Source organism: Patagioenas fasciata (genome assembly GCF_037038585.1).
Source record: "Patagioenas fasciata isolate bPatFas1 chromosome 6 unlocalized genomic scaffold, bPatFas1.hap1 SUPER_6_unloc_2, whole genome shotgun sequence".
Taxonomy (NCBI): Eukaryota; Metazoa; Chordata; class Aves; order Columbiformes; family Columbidae; genus Patagioenas; species Patagioenas fasciata.
This window is the reverse complement of record NW_027288504.1, coordinates 1,286,707-1,297,799: the sequence shown is the minus strand read 5'-3', so window position 1 is coordinate 1,297,799 and position 11,093 is coordinate 1,286,707. Positions and strand designations below refer to the sequence as shown.

At 46.2% G+C, this 11,093-nt stretch overlaps 1 long non-coding RNA gene across 1 annotated transcript; it reads left to right on the top strand.

Annotated features, from left to right (window-relative positions):
* Window positions 1-206: 206 nt before the first annotated feature.
* LOC139826601 (uncharacterized) lies at window positions 207-6,000 on the top strand. Its single transcript, XR_011736759.1, has 2 exons — window positions 207-1,746; window positions 2,012-6,000. It is a non-coding gene; the product is annotated as an uncharacterized lncRNA (long non-coding RNA).
* Window positions 6,001-11,093: the final 5,093 nt, after the last annotated feature.

Genomic DNA, 11,093 nt, shown 5'->3' with positions numbered 1-11,093 from the left:
ATTGCTTCGGGGCAGAGGCTCTGATGGAGAGGAGAGGAGACCAGGGGTTGCACTGGGAAATGTGTCTGCACTGCAGGGGATGTGAGAGAGGTTCCTAAATCCTGTCCCCAGCATTTCTGGTAGCAGTTAACTCTTCCTGCCCATGTCTGTGCTCCTGCAGCTGTGTCTCTGTCCCTGGGTCTGCTCCCTGTCAGTGTCACATGTGAAGGGGTTTCATTAGAAGGAGATATGTTGTTGAATTAGTCAGGCCCAAAGGAATCTCAAGGCCACTTCGAGAAACTGAGAACAGAATCTGCTGTGAGAAAGAGGGGCGTTTCTTCATTAACAGGGCCTCAGCATGGCGTGAGTCGTCGGACCTATCATCAGTGGGGCTCCAGCGTGTGGACTGCCCACGATACTCATTTAGCGAATCCATGTTTGGAGCGTGGATTCGTGACTAGAGAATAGTTGCGTATATAAGGAGACATGTTTCTGTAATAAATGGCTTTGGCGTGATTCACATTGAATCGGAGTGCTGAGTCCTTTATCGTTCCAAGAAATGGTGACCCCGACGTGATATTCCGAACGGCGTCTCACTAAGGTCGGGGAAAAGCCTGGAGCGGCCCAGCCGGAGGCGGCTCAGCTGGACTGAGAACCGGGCGGAGACGTACGGACGTTCCGCAGATAAATTTTGTTGAAGAAGGCCCCGGGAAAGGTGAGCGGCTGGGAGCAGGAGGAGGGAAGAGTGAAGTTATGGGGCAGAATATATCCTCAGAGGAAGAAGCTATAGTTAAAGTCCTCCTGCATATTCTCTCTATGAGAGGACTTAAATACGAAGAAAGTAGCATACGTAGACTGTTGGTTTGTTGTAGAACTAACGGCTACCCGACAGAAGCTGAGAAAGCTTTTAAAATTGAACTTTGGGACGATATAGGGCAGAAATTATGGGATAAGATTAGCGACGGAGATAAAGAAGCTAAATCATTAGCGACTACATGGAAGCTTATAATTTCCACCTTAAAAGAATTTAAGGCTGAGTGGGCTGCGGTTACTGGAATTTTTGCAGCATTATAGCCTGATAAGAACTCTAAAAATAACTGTGAAGCTTACCCAGTCCGTGTTTTCGATACCCTCCTTACTCCATCCCCTGTTGTGCCTTCGGCACCCCCAATGATACAACAGTCTGGGGCGGAGGGAGGAAAATTACCGAGTGGATGGCCTCCTGTACCATCACACGACCCTGGAGAGACCAAGAAGTCCAAAGAACTGGAGTCAGATAATTTGTCAAAAGGACTGGTGAAAGTTGAGAATGCTAAAGTCGTAAATAAGTGTAATATCAATTCTTTTACTGATTTGTGTCCGCGTTCACCGCATTCTATCCTTCTAACTCCTACAAGAGAACAGAAGAAGCCGCTGGATAAGAACTGGGCAAAAGAACTGTGTGAAAGATCAGATCAGCTATTAGCGAGTGAATCCAACAGTCAGCAATATCAAGCTATGAGAGAGGTGCCTGAAACCAACAAAGCAGCCAAATCATTTGCAACTGTTAATCAGGGTCCCAATGAGAATTACATGCAATTTATTGACCACCTTCAAGAGACCATCAATAAGCAGATTGAAAACTTAGAAGTTAAGGAAGCACTGGTGTTGAAATTAGCAGTAGAAAATGCTAATGTTTGCTATCAGCATGTTATTTGCGAGTTTTACAGTACATATTAGGTGTTCCTGTGTACCGTCTCTCTGAAAATCAAGCAGCTTGTCAGGAATGTGAGTTAATTGTTTCACTAGTTGTTTTTAAGTGCGCCATAAAACCTTCTGCCTGCTCTTCCCACTCAGGCTGCAAGCAGCCCTGTGCTTCCCCCCCGCCTCCCCCCCCCACCCCCACCCCTCAAGGTTTTTACTTGCAAGATGGGGTCAGGAATGATTGTTTTCAGTTGTGTTCCTAAAAAATCGGTATTGGGAGGTGTTTTAAAACATAGAAAAGCACTCGGACAAGAAATCATTAAATCTTTTCAGACAGTTTTTTTTACAGGTGGGGCGATTTCAACTTCAACAAGCTGAGAGAGACTTAACACACAGGTCAGAAAACTTGTTAAAGTCTGCAAGATGCTTTCCTTATTAACCTGTTTTCTTTGTGGGTATCTGTTTAAGCATGTTGCAATTTTGATAGGTCTTTGTTACATGGTACGATAAGTTCACAGTCTGTTAAATCATGAGATTCCGTTGACTCAAAATGTGCATTTTGTGGTAATACAGAAGAACATGAGTAATTTAGTTCTTTACTGCATGAATGTGATGTCTATCCCTGTTTCTCTATTAGGACGGGATGTGTTAGGACAACTAGGAGCAACTCTGGTGACAAAACAACAGCATTTCTAGAAGCGGCCATTGATGATGGGCGACCAGTACTTCAATTACAGTGGAAAAATGATGATCCAGTATGGGTAAATCAATGGCCGCTCAGTAAACAAAAACTCGCCCACGTCGAAGAGCTAGTACAGGAACAGCTTGAAAAAGGGCATTTAGAGCCGTCTACAAGTCCCTGGAATACTCCTGTGTTTACTATTCAGAAAAAATCAAAGAAATGGAGGTTGTTACATGATCTTCGAAAAATTAATGATACCATGGAAGACATGGGAGCATTACAGCCGGGATTACCATCCCCTGTCATGATTCCAGAAAATTGGCAGATCTTAATAATTGACTTGAAAGATTGTTTTTTCACCATTGCTTTGCATCCTGATGACTGTAAACGTTTTGCATTTTCCATAAATTCTGTAAATAAGGCTGAACCTGCGAAAAGGTATCAATGGGTAGTTTTGCCACAGGGAATGAAAAATTCCCCAACTATGTGTCAAATTTATGTAGTTTGGGCCTTGCAATCAATCAGAAAATCTCATCCTGAATTAGTGATTTACCACTACATGGATGACATATTAATAGCTGGGGAAACTTTTTCGACTGATTTGTTGATAAATGAAGTATCTGATACCTTGCAGCATAGAGGATTGCAAATTGCTCCAGAAAAGGTACAAATTCAACCAGCGTGGAAATATCTTGGTTGGGAAATTTCTCAGTCCACAGTGAAACCTCAGAAAATAGTATGTCGGCCTGTCATTCAATCCTTAAATGATGTGCAGAAACTAGTGGGTGATCTGAATTGGGTCCGGAGCATTTGTGGGATCACTAATGAGGATTTAGCTCCAATTGTAAAACTGCTAAAAGGGGATAGTGACATTAGCTCTCCTAGAACGCTTACTGCTGAGGCGGATGCTGCTCTGAAAAAGATTATGTCCAAACTTGTAAAAGCTTTCAGCCATAGGTGGAACCCAGATTATGTAATCGGACTACTAATTGTAAACAATACTAACTATCCTTTTGCTCTCAGAATGCAATGGACAACTGGTAAGGAGCCGTTAAAGATCTTAGAGTGGGTGTTTTTGCATTTTCGACTCAAACGAACCATTACAACCAGGGTTGAGGTCTTTGCTCAGCTTATAATGAAAGGTAGGCAGAGAATAGTCGAAATTTCAGGGGCTGAGCCTGCATATATCATTGTTCCCCTCGTTTCAGAATATTTACAGTGGGCTTTGCAGAACTCCTTACCTTTTCAGATTGCGTTATTAGATTCTCAAGCTTTAATTAAGACATTTTCCCCTCCACACAAGTTAATGTCAGTTTTGAATATGGGATCAATGGAGGAGGGTCCCCCCCTTCTCTCAGAATTTCCTGTTAAAGGACCCACAGTGTTCAGTGACGCAGGGGGTAAAATGCAGAAAGCAGCAATTACATGGAAAACAGATGGAAAATGGCACGATGTGATACTAACTGACCTGAAAGGATCAACTCAGCATTTGGAACTCAGGGCTGTAATAGAAGTGTTTATCAGATTTGCTCATAGCCCAGTGAATATTGTTTGTGATTCTTTGTATGTGGTAGGTGTGGTAGCTCGCATTGAAAGATCATTGCTCAAAGAGGTTCAGGATGCACAACTGATGTCTTTGTTCAAGCAACTATGGTTGTTGGTCGAAGAGAGACAACACCGATACTTCATAACACATATGCGTAGTCATCTGACAATTCAAGGCGATTTAGCTGAAGGAAACCGCCGAGCTGATTTTCTTGTATCTCCTGCCTGGGTTCCACCTCCAGTAGATAGGTTTGGGCAAGCAGTACGCTCTCATAGTTTCCTCCATCAGTCTGCTCAGGTCTTACAGCGGCAATTTTCATTGTCCGAAAGTGAAGCCCGAGGTATTGTTAAAAGTTGTGCAGATTGTCAGCGCATCTCAGTAGGGCTGGGTGCAGGAGTCAATCCAAGAGGATTAGGAGCCTTGGAATTGTGGCAAATGGACGTTACACATGTCCCTGAATTTGGCAGGCTGAAGTATGTGCATATGTCTATTGATACATATTCTTTCGCCATATGGGCCACTGCTCAGGCTGGTGAAACTAGTTCACATGTGCAACGACATTTACGTTCTGCTTTTGCAGCTTTGGGAGTTCCTGCACAGGTCAAGACAGACAACGCACCTGGTTATATCGCCAAAGCTACTGCCACCTTTTTTCAATTGTGGGGTGTTAAGCACATTACAGGGATACCAAATTCTCCTACTGGTCAGGCCTTGGTAGAAAGGATGAATCGAACTCTCAAGCATCAGCTTGACAAACAAAAAGGGGGAACTGACTGTACTACTCCACATGACAGACTAAGCAAAGCATTATATGTCTTGAACTTTTTACGCCTTCCGCAAGGGTTCGACATTCCACCTATGATTCGTCATGGAACAAGCTTAAAAGGACACTTGACAGACCTTAGAGAAATTCAGTGTCAGGTCAAAATACGCAATGGAGTTACTGGTGAATGGGAGGGTCCTTTCCAATTAATAACTTGGGGAAAGGGTTATGCTTGTGTCATTACAGACCAAGGATCAAAATGGATTCCTGCGAAATGGATCAAGCCATGGCTGAATAAAGACAACAAAGATTCGACACATGCAGAAGGACAGGAGGGAGATAAGTTGTGAGAATTGTCTCAAATGTAAACCATGAATTCTTATTCAGTGTTATAGATGCTCTTAGACCCAGTGGTCTAAAAGCTTATTAGTAAACAGATAAGGTACCTTCCATAGAGAATGCTAATTTGAACAGACAGTAAGAGTTCCAAAAGGGTGATATTACAATTAGATAATCTATGCATAGATAAGGTAAAAGTATAAGATATTTCTACCATGGTAACCTAATTTAGCAACTGGTAAGGTTTTAAAAGAGATATTAAGATTAAGCTATAGATCTTTTAAATAGGTTAATATAAGTCTTAAGATATTAATTCAATAATTAGCATATGAATAGGTTAATATAAGTTTTAAGATATTAAGTCAATAATTAGCATATGCTGATGGTATTAAGTACATTACTCTATAAACTGCACAGTTATAGATCTTTTAAGAATTTAAGAGAATATATTGTATTAAGTTGTCTGACTATTCTAAAATAGTGCGTTGGTAAGGTTGTCATAAGTAGAATTAAGGTTTTATATATGATATGAAGGTTTGAGTATAAGCAGATAGTTGTTTAATCTTATTAAGTAAGGTTTAGCTACATTATATGTAATTGTAATTATGCTTTTAATCACGTGTCCTATGTTGCAGTGTATTTCAAAGATGATTCAGCATGCTGTTTAAGGGGCCTGACTAGTTCAAGAACAAAAAGGGGGAATTGTGAAGGGGTTTCATTAGAAGGAGATATGTTGTTGAATTAGTCAGGCCCAAAGGAATCTCAAGGCCACTTCGAGAAACTGAGAACAGAATCTGCTGTGAGAAAGAGGGGCGTTTCTTCATTAACAGGGCCTCAGCATGGAGTGAGTCGTCGGACCTATCATCAGTGGGGCTCCAGCGTGTGGACTGCCCACGATACTCATTTAGCGAATCCATGTTTGGAGCGTGGATTCGTGACTAGAGAATAGTTGCGTATATAAGGAGACATGTTTCTGTAATAAATGGCTTTGGCGTGATTCACATTGAATCGGAGTGCTGAGTCCTTTATCGTTCCAACAGTCACAGACCCCGTCCCACCCGCTGTGTGCTCAGCTCTGTCCTGCTCACACCTCCTGGCACTGCCCATGGGCAGCTCTGTGTGTGCAGGGGCTCAGGAGCAGCTCAGACAAGTCCTAACGAGAACTGGGGTCTCAGTGTCTACTCCAAAGAGAGAAATAAATCCCCATCTCCCACTGCACACCCAGACAACCAAGAGTGGAAAACTGAAAGCACAGACTCCTTCCCTTGCAGCTGTTCCTGTCTTGATGTCGTTGTTCAGAAGGACCCTCTGCCATGTCTGTGGAGTTGATCTGGAGCTCTGAGCAGCCCTGACCCACACAGCACCCTTCAACCCCACAAGCTCCCTGCCTGCCCTGCCGGGGGTCGCTCCGCCACCCACAGCTGCTGCCATGGGATCTCCCCGGGCAGGCTGAGCGCTGACCCTGGCAGGCGGCAGAGTCCCTGCCCCGGCACAGCCCTGGGGTGCAGGGACCCTGCTCTGCAGGACAGCACTGGGCACCCCTGGGGGCTCACCCGGCTTCACAGCTGTTCAAAATTGAGGTGCAAGATCCCCCACCTTACAGATCCCACCAGCTGTGCCTGTGCCAGTTTTAGGAGATGCCTCCAGGAGCTACAGCTGCATTGCCCTGCACCCAGAGACTTACCATGGCAAAGGCTGCAAAGGTTTCTCCTCCAGTGAGCTCTCAGTCATCCTCCCAGTCCTGACCACCTTTAATCTCTCTCTGCCTTGCTCGTCTCCCTGAGATCCCCAGGCAGAGCCCTCAGCCCTGCTGCGTGTGCAGAGGAGCTGCTCCTGGGCAGAGCTGTCTCTCTGCAGCGCTGCCGCTTGCCAGGAGCTCCCTCTGTCCCAGGAGCCCAACCCAGCTCAGCAGCACAGGAGCAGCCCAAGGCACTTTAATGACCCCTCTGGTGGCTTTGGTGTAGAGTCCATGAACATCAGACCTTGAGGGGAAGAAGAAGAAACTTCTCAAGAAATCAAAGTCAGATTCAAACTCCATAGTTTCTGGTATTGTTAATGGGTCTCACTGAGGGACACTACTGAGCAACGGTCTCCAGGATCTGGTTAGAGTAGAAAACCGGAGGCAGTGATGACAGTTCAGGAAAAGCAAAGTAAAGGTCTCTCTGATGCTGAGTAAACCTGGATGTCTTTCATTAACCAAAGGTCAAGCCCTGACCCCCAGCCCTGGGAAGGCAGATCCTGTCCCTCACACGTTGCCCAGGGCCCTTCCTGGACAGTGTGATGTGGGGCTGCGCAAGGCCAAGGGCAGGACTATGGTCCCACACCTCCCAGGTTCCTGGCTGGGGACAAGGAGGGTTTTGGAGCTCATTGACAACGTCTTCCTGACATGGGTGACTCAGGAGTCAGTGAGGTGAGGTGCCCAGCCACTCTCACTCCCAGTTCCAAGACTTAGCCATGTACATCCAGTTGGATGTTACAAATTACTTGACCGTGGAGAAGAAATGGAAAACATCTTCTGTCAGCAACCTTAGGATGTCTCCAGTCAATGAGCAGGTTCCTATGGAGAACTGTAATTACCCTGACACTCACTGGCCAGGAGGTGATCTTGGGCCGACTTCTTAACATGTCTGCCTGGTGGGCCAATAGGGGTGATGTTCACCTGGATCTATTCCTGATCAAGAAGGAAGAGCTGGTGAGGGATGTGAACGTCAGTGTCCACCTTGGCTGTTGTGACCAGGAAACAGTGGAGTCCCAGTCACCAGAGGGGAGGGAGGAAGGCCAGCAGCAGAGCACAGGCTGGTGGGCTGCAGAGAAGACTTTGACGTACTGGAGGATGGCAGATGAGGTGGTTACGTGGAAGCAGGCCTGAAAGGTGAAGAAGCTCAGGAAACCAGAGCAGCCTTACAGGACAGGCTGCTCCAAGCACAAGAATGATCCCTCCGAGCACCCATAAAAAGAAGCATTTATCTTGTGAGGCTGCTCATCTGAACTGATGGAGCTCCAGGACAAAAAGGCAGCACACAGGAGGTGGAAGCAGGGGAAGCTGCAGAGGAGGAATTCAGAAACCTTGTCCATCGATGTAAAGATGATGCCAAAGCTGATCTGAACTTCATAGCTGCAGGGGAGAATGAAGGCAGCAAGACGAGCTTACACAGTTTCCTTAAAATAAGAAACCAGGCATATGTGGGCCTCCTGCTGAACTTTGCAAGAGTAGAATCAGACAGGACTGAGGTTCTTCATGGCTTCTTTGCCCCCATCTTCACCAGCAAGGTCTCCTGGGAGTTCATTCCTAAACTCAGGAGTCTGGAGAAAACCCAGCAATGGATGGGGCTCAAGTCAGGGTGACCTGAGGCAACTCAGATACTCAGACACCATTACAGAAAATGAAAACTGAGCATGGAAGGAAATAGAAGAAATTTAGCTTTATTGCTATTTATTATGGAAATGCTCTCTGTTTGACTATTTCTGAAATCTCCCTAATCATCAACAACAGACTTGAAGCCTTTAGGAAAAAGATGCACAGAGCCTTGCCTTGTAAGAGCATTTCAGATGTTAATGAGCCCTCTGCTGCCATGATCCTGAACTGCAGATGCTGAAACAATGAACAAACCTCTAATGAAGTGAAAGGCAGAAGCAAACCCCAAGTTTCTGAGGGTGTGTGGGACCCCATGAAGGGCCATCACTGACACAGCTGTGAAGGAAACAACCAGTGCAGGTCCCTGTCCGTGAGGGCCGGTGAAGGAAAGACTTGGAGACACTGGTTAAAGGTGGTGAGGGCCATGGGGAAGTGGCTCTGATGCCATGTGAGCCCTTGATGCTTGTTCATCATCACAATGGGTGAGCCCTGACCCCTGGGACCTGGTAGATTTTTCTCAAATGTTTTACAAGGCTTCTCCTGTGGTCACTGTGAGTGTTTCATGCTTTGGGGGTGGGTTTTATGTCAAGTGCTGTCGCTTTAACTGCAAGGCTCTGGTTTTCTGTGGAGCTGCAAACGCCTGTGAGTTCTTCACAACTCACCCAGCTTCTTTCATACACCTGGCAATGGTCACCAATCACCTCAATGTCCCAGTCCCAAACTTGCTTGAATCCTCTCTTTGGATCCATACCCAGCACTCCAGGAGGTTCATGCATCCACCAGGCTCATGGATGATTCCTGAGGACCATCCAAGTGTGGGCAGTGTAAGAGAGGAGCAGAGCAGGGTCAGCTCATGGGCCATGACTGAGCACAAACACCCCAGCAGCAGCCATTCCCCATCTCCCAGGCACAGCCATGCCCACAGGATGGAAATGACACTGCCATACATGATTAGCCCAAGAGAGGGCTTTCTTCCTTCCATATTCCCAGGAAAATCTTCCTCCTGTTCCTCCTCCACCTGCAGACATCAACTGCTTTCCATTTCTGGGCTCAGACATGGCTGGAAGGGTTCACAAAAGCCAACAGCCATCTCATTGCTTCTCCCTGACATGCCCTGACCCTCTCCCACACCTACACATGGCCAATCACGGCTGCTCAGGGCCTCCCGCTCTTCAGAAGAGGCCTTGAGCTTCTTGGTTCTTCCTGGTGCTTATTATAAACTTCCTCGCTCTCTCCAGAGTTCATGGTGAGCTTTCTTGTACACAACAGCCCCTTTATGACGATGTCTTACTAAATGGTTGTCTCTTTATGATCATTTGTGCAGAAATGGCAGTCACAGGACAGCACTCAATGTGTCAAAACTGATGCCGAGGGAAATGCTGTAAAGACTTGATGAGTTACCCCTGTGTCTGTGTCTCTCCTGGAAGGAGTCTGTCCCGAGAAGGGGATCCAGCCTCTGCCACTCTCTGCAGAGGCACATGAGCAGTGTCCGTGCACCTGGGGACACAAAGGGTGACATTTGCCAGACCACCCCTCATCTGAACCACTTAGATGTGTGCTTGTGGATGAGGTTTGAAGCCTTATAGTGCCAATACCTATTTAATTGTTATTGCCAGAGGGGTTTCCACAGATGCAGGGTACAATTTTACAGATATTTAAATATAAGCGTATTAAACTCTTTTTTTTTTCTTTAAAAACTGACATTCCTAGACAAATACACAAACACTTGAAGGATTATCGATGCCTTTTAACATGATTATCCACAGAAGACCACCAGCTTTGCATCTCAGGAAAAGGAATCCCAGAGTTCAAGGGCAGGATGGTTTGGGCTCTGTCCTGGGATCTGGAAACTGAAACGTGCTCCCATCTCCCAACCCCCTGCCCTCCTCAGTGAGGGTGTGAGACATTCTGCCAGCGAGGGCTGAACTCACAGTCATGACCAGTATCTTATGTCCAACTGCAGCCAATGGTGTCCTGCCAGCTCAGGAGTGGAGATTCCATTGCTGGAGGTATTTAAAAGACATGGAGATGTGGCACTTAGGGATATGGTTTCGTGGTGGAGTTGCCAGTGTTTGATTTACAGTTGGACTGCATGTTCTTAAGGGTCTTTTCCAACCTAAATGATTCTATGATTCTATGATTTGGGTTGAAACCATTTCAATTCCATCACCTCCAGCTTCCCTCAGAGGCTGCTGTTGTGTGGCACAACTGTCCTGGCTCTCCAGGCAGGTTGGGCACCGGTTTGGTGCCTGCATTGGCAGTTTTCCCCTTCCTGGGGTAAAAGGCTGTTGAGGAGAGACAGCTGTAGAGATTTGGGTCACAGGGGTTTGGAGCAATCCTTTCAAAATCTGACCAGGCTGAGCTTTGGTACAAAGGCACAAAGGACGCCAGTATCTTTATGTGGTGTGCACTGACACACACTGTCACCTGCATTTCCAGTCTGCAGTCCCAACTGTGCAGCAGAGTCTGGAGTTCTGAGCTCCCTTCATCTGCCCTGTGTGACACGTGTAAAATGGAACTACCCCAGTCAAATGGCTGGTTTTGATTCTCATCACAGCCTAAAGCACCACGTGGGTCAGGAGACAAGTCACCCATCGAGGACTCATATGCTCTGCACTTACAGTTCAGGTGTTCCCTGGAATCTCGGCAGACATGTCACGCTGATATCTGAGTTCAAGGAGCTGGTCAAGAGCCTCGTGTCCATTTCTGTAATGGTGGCTTTGCTGTCTGGCTGATGTGCAGACTC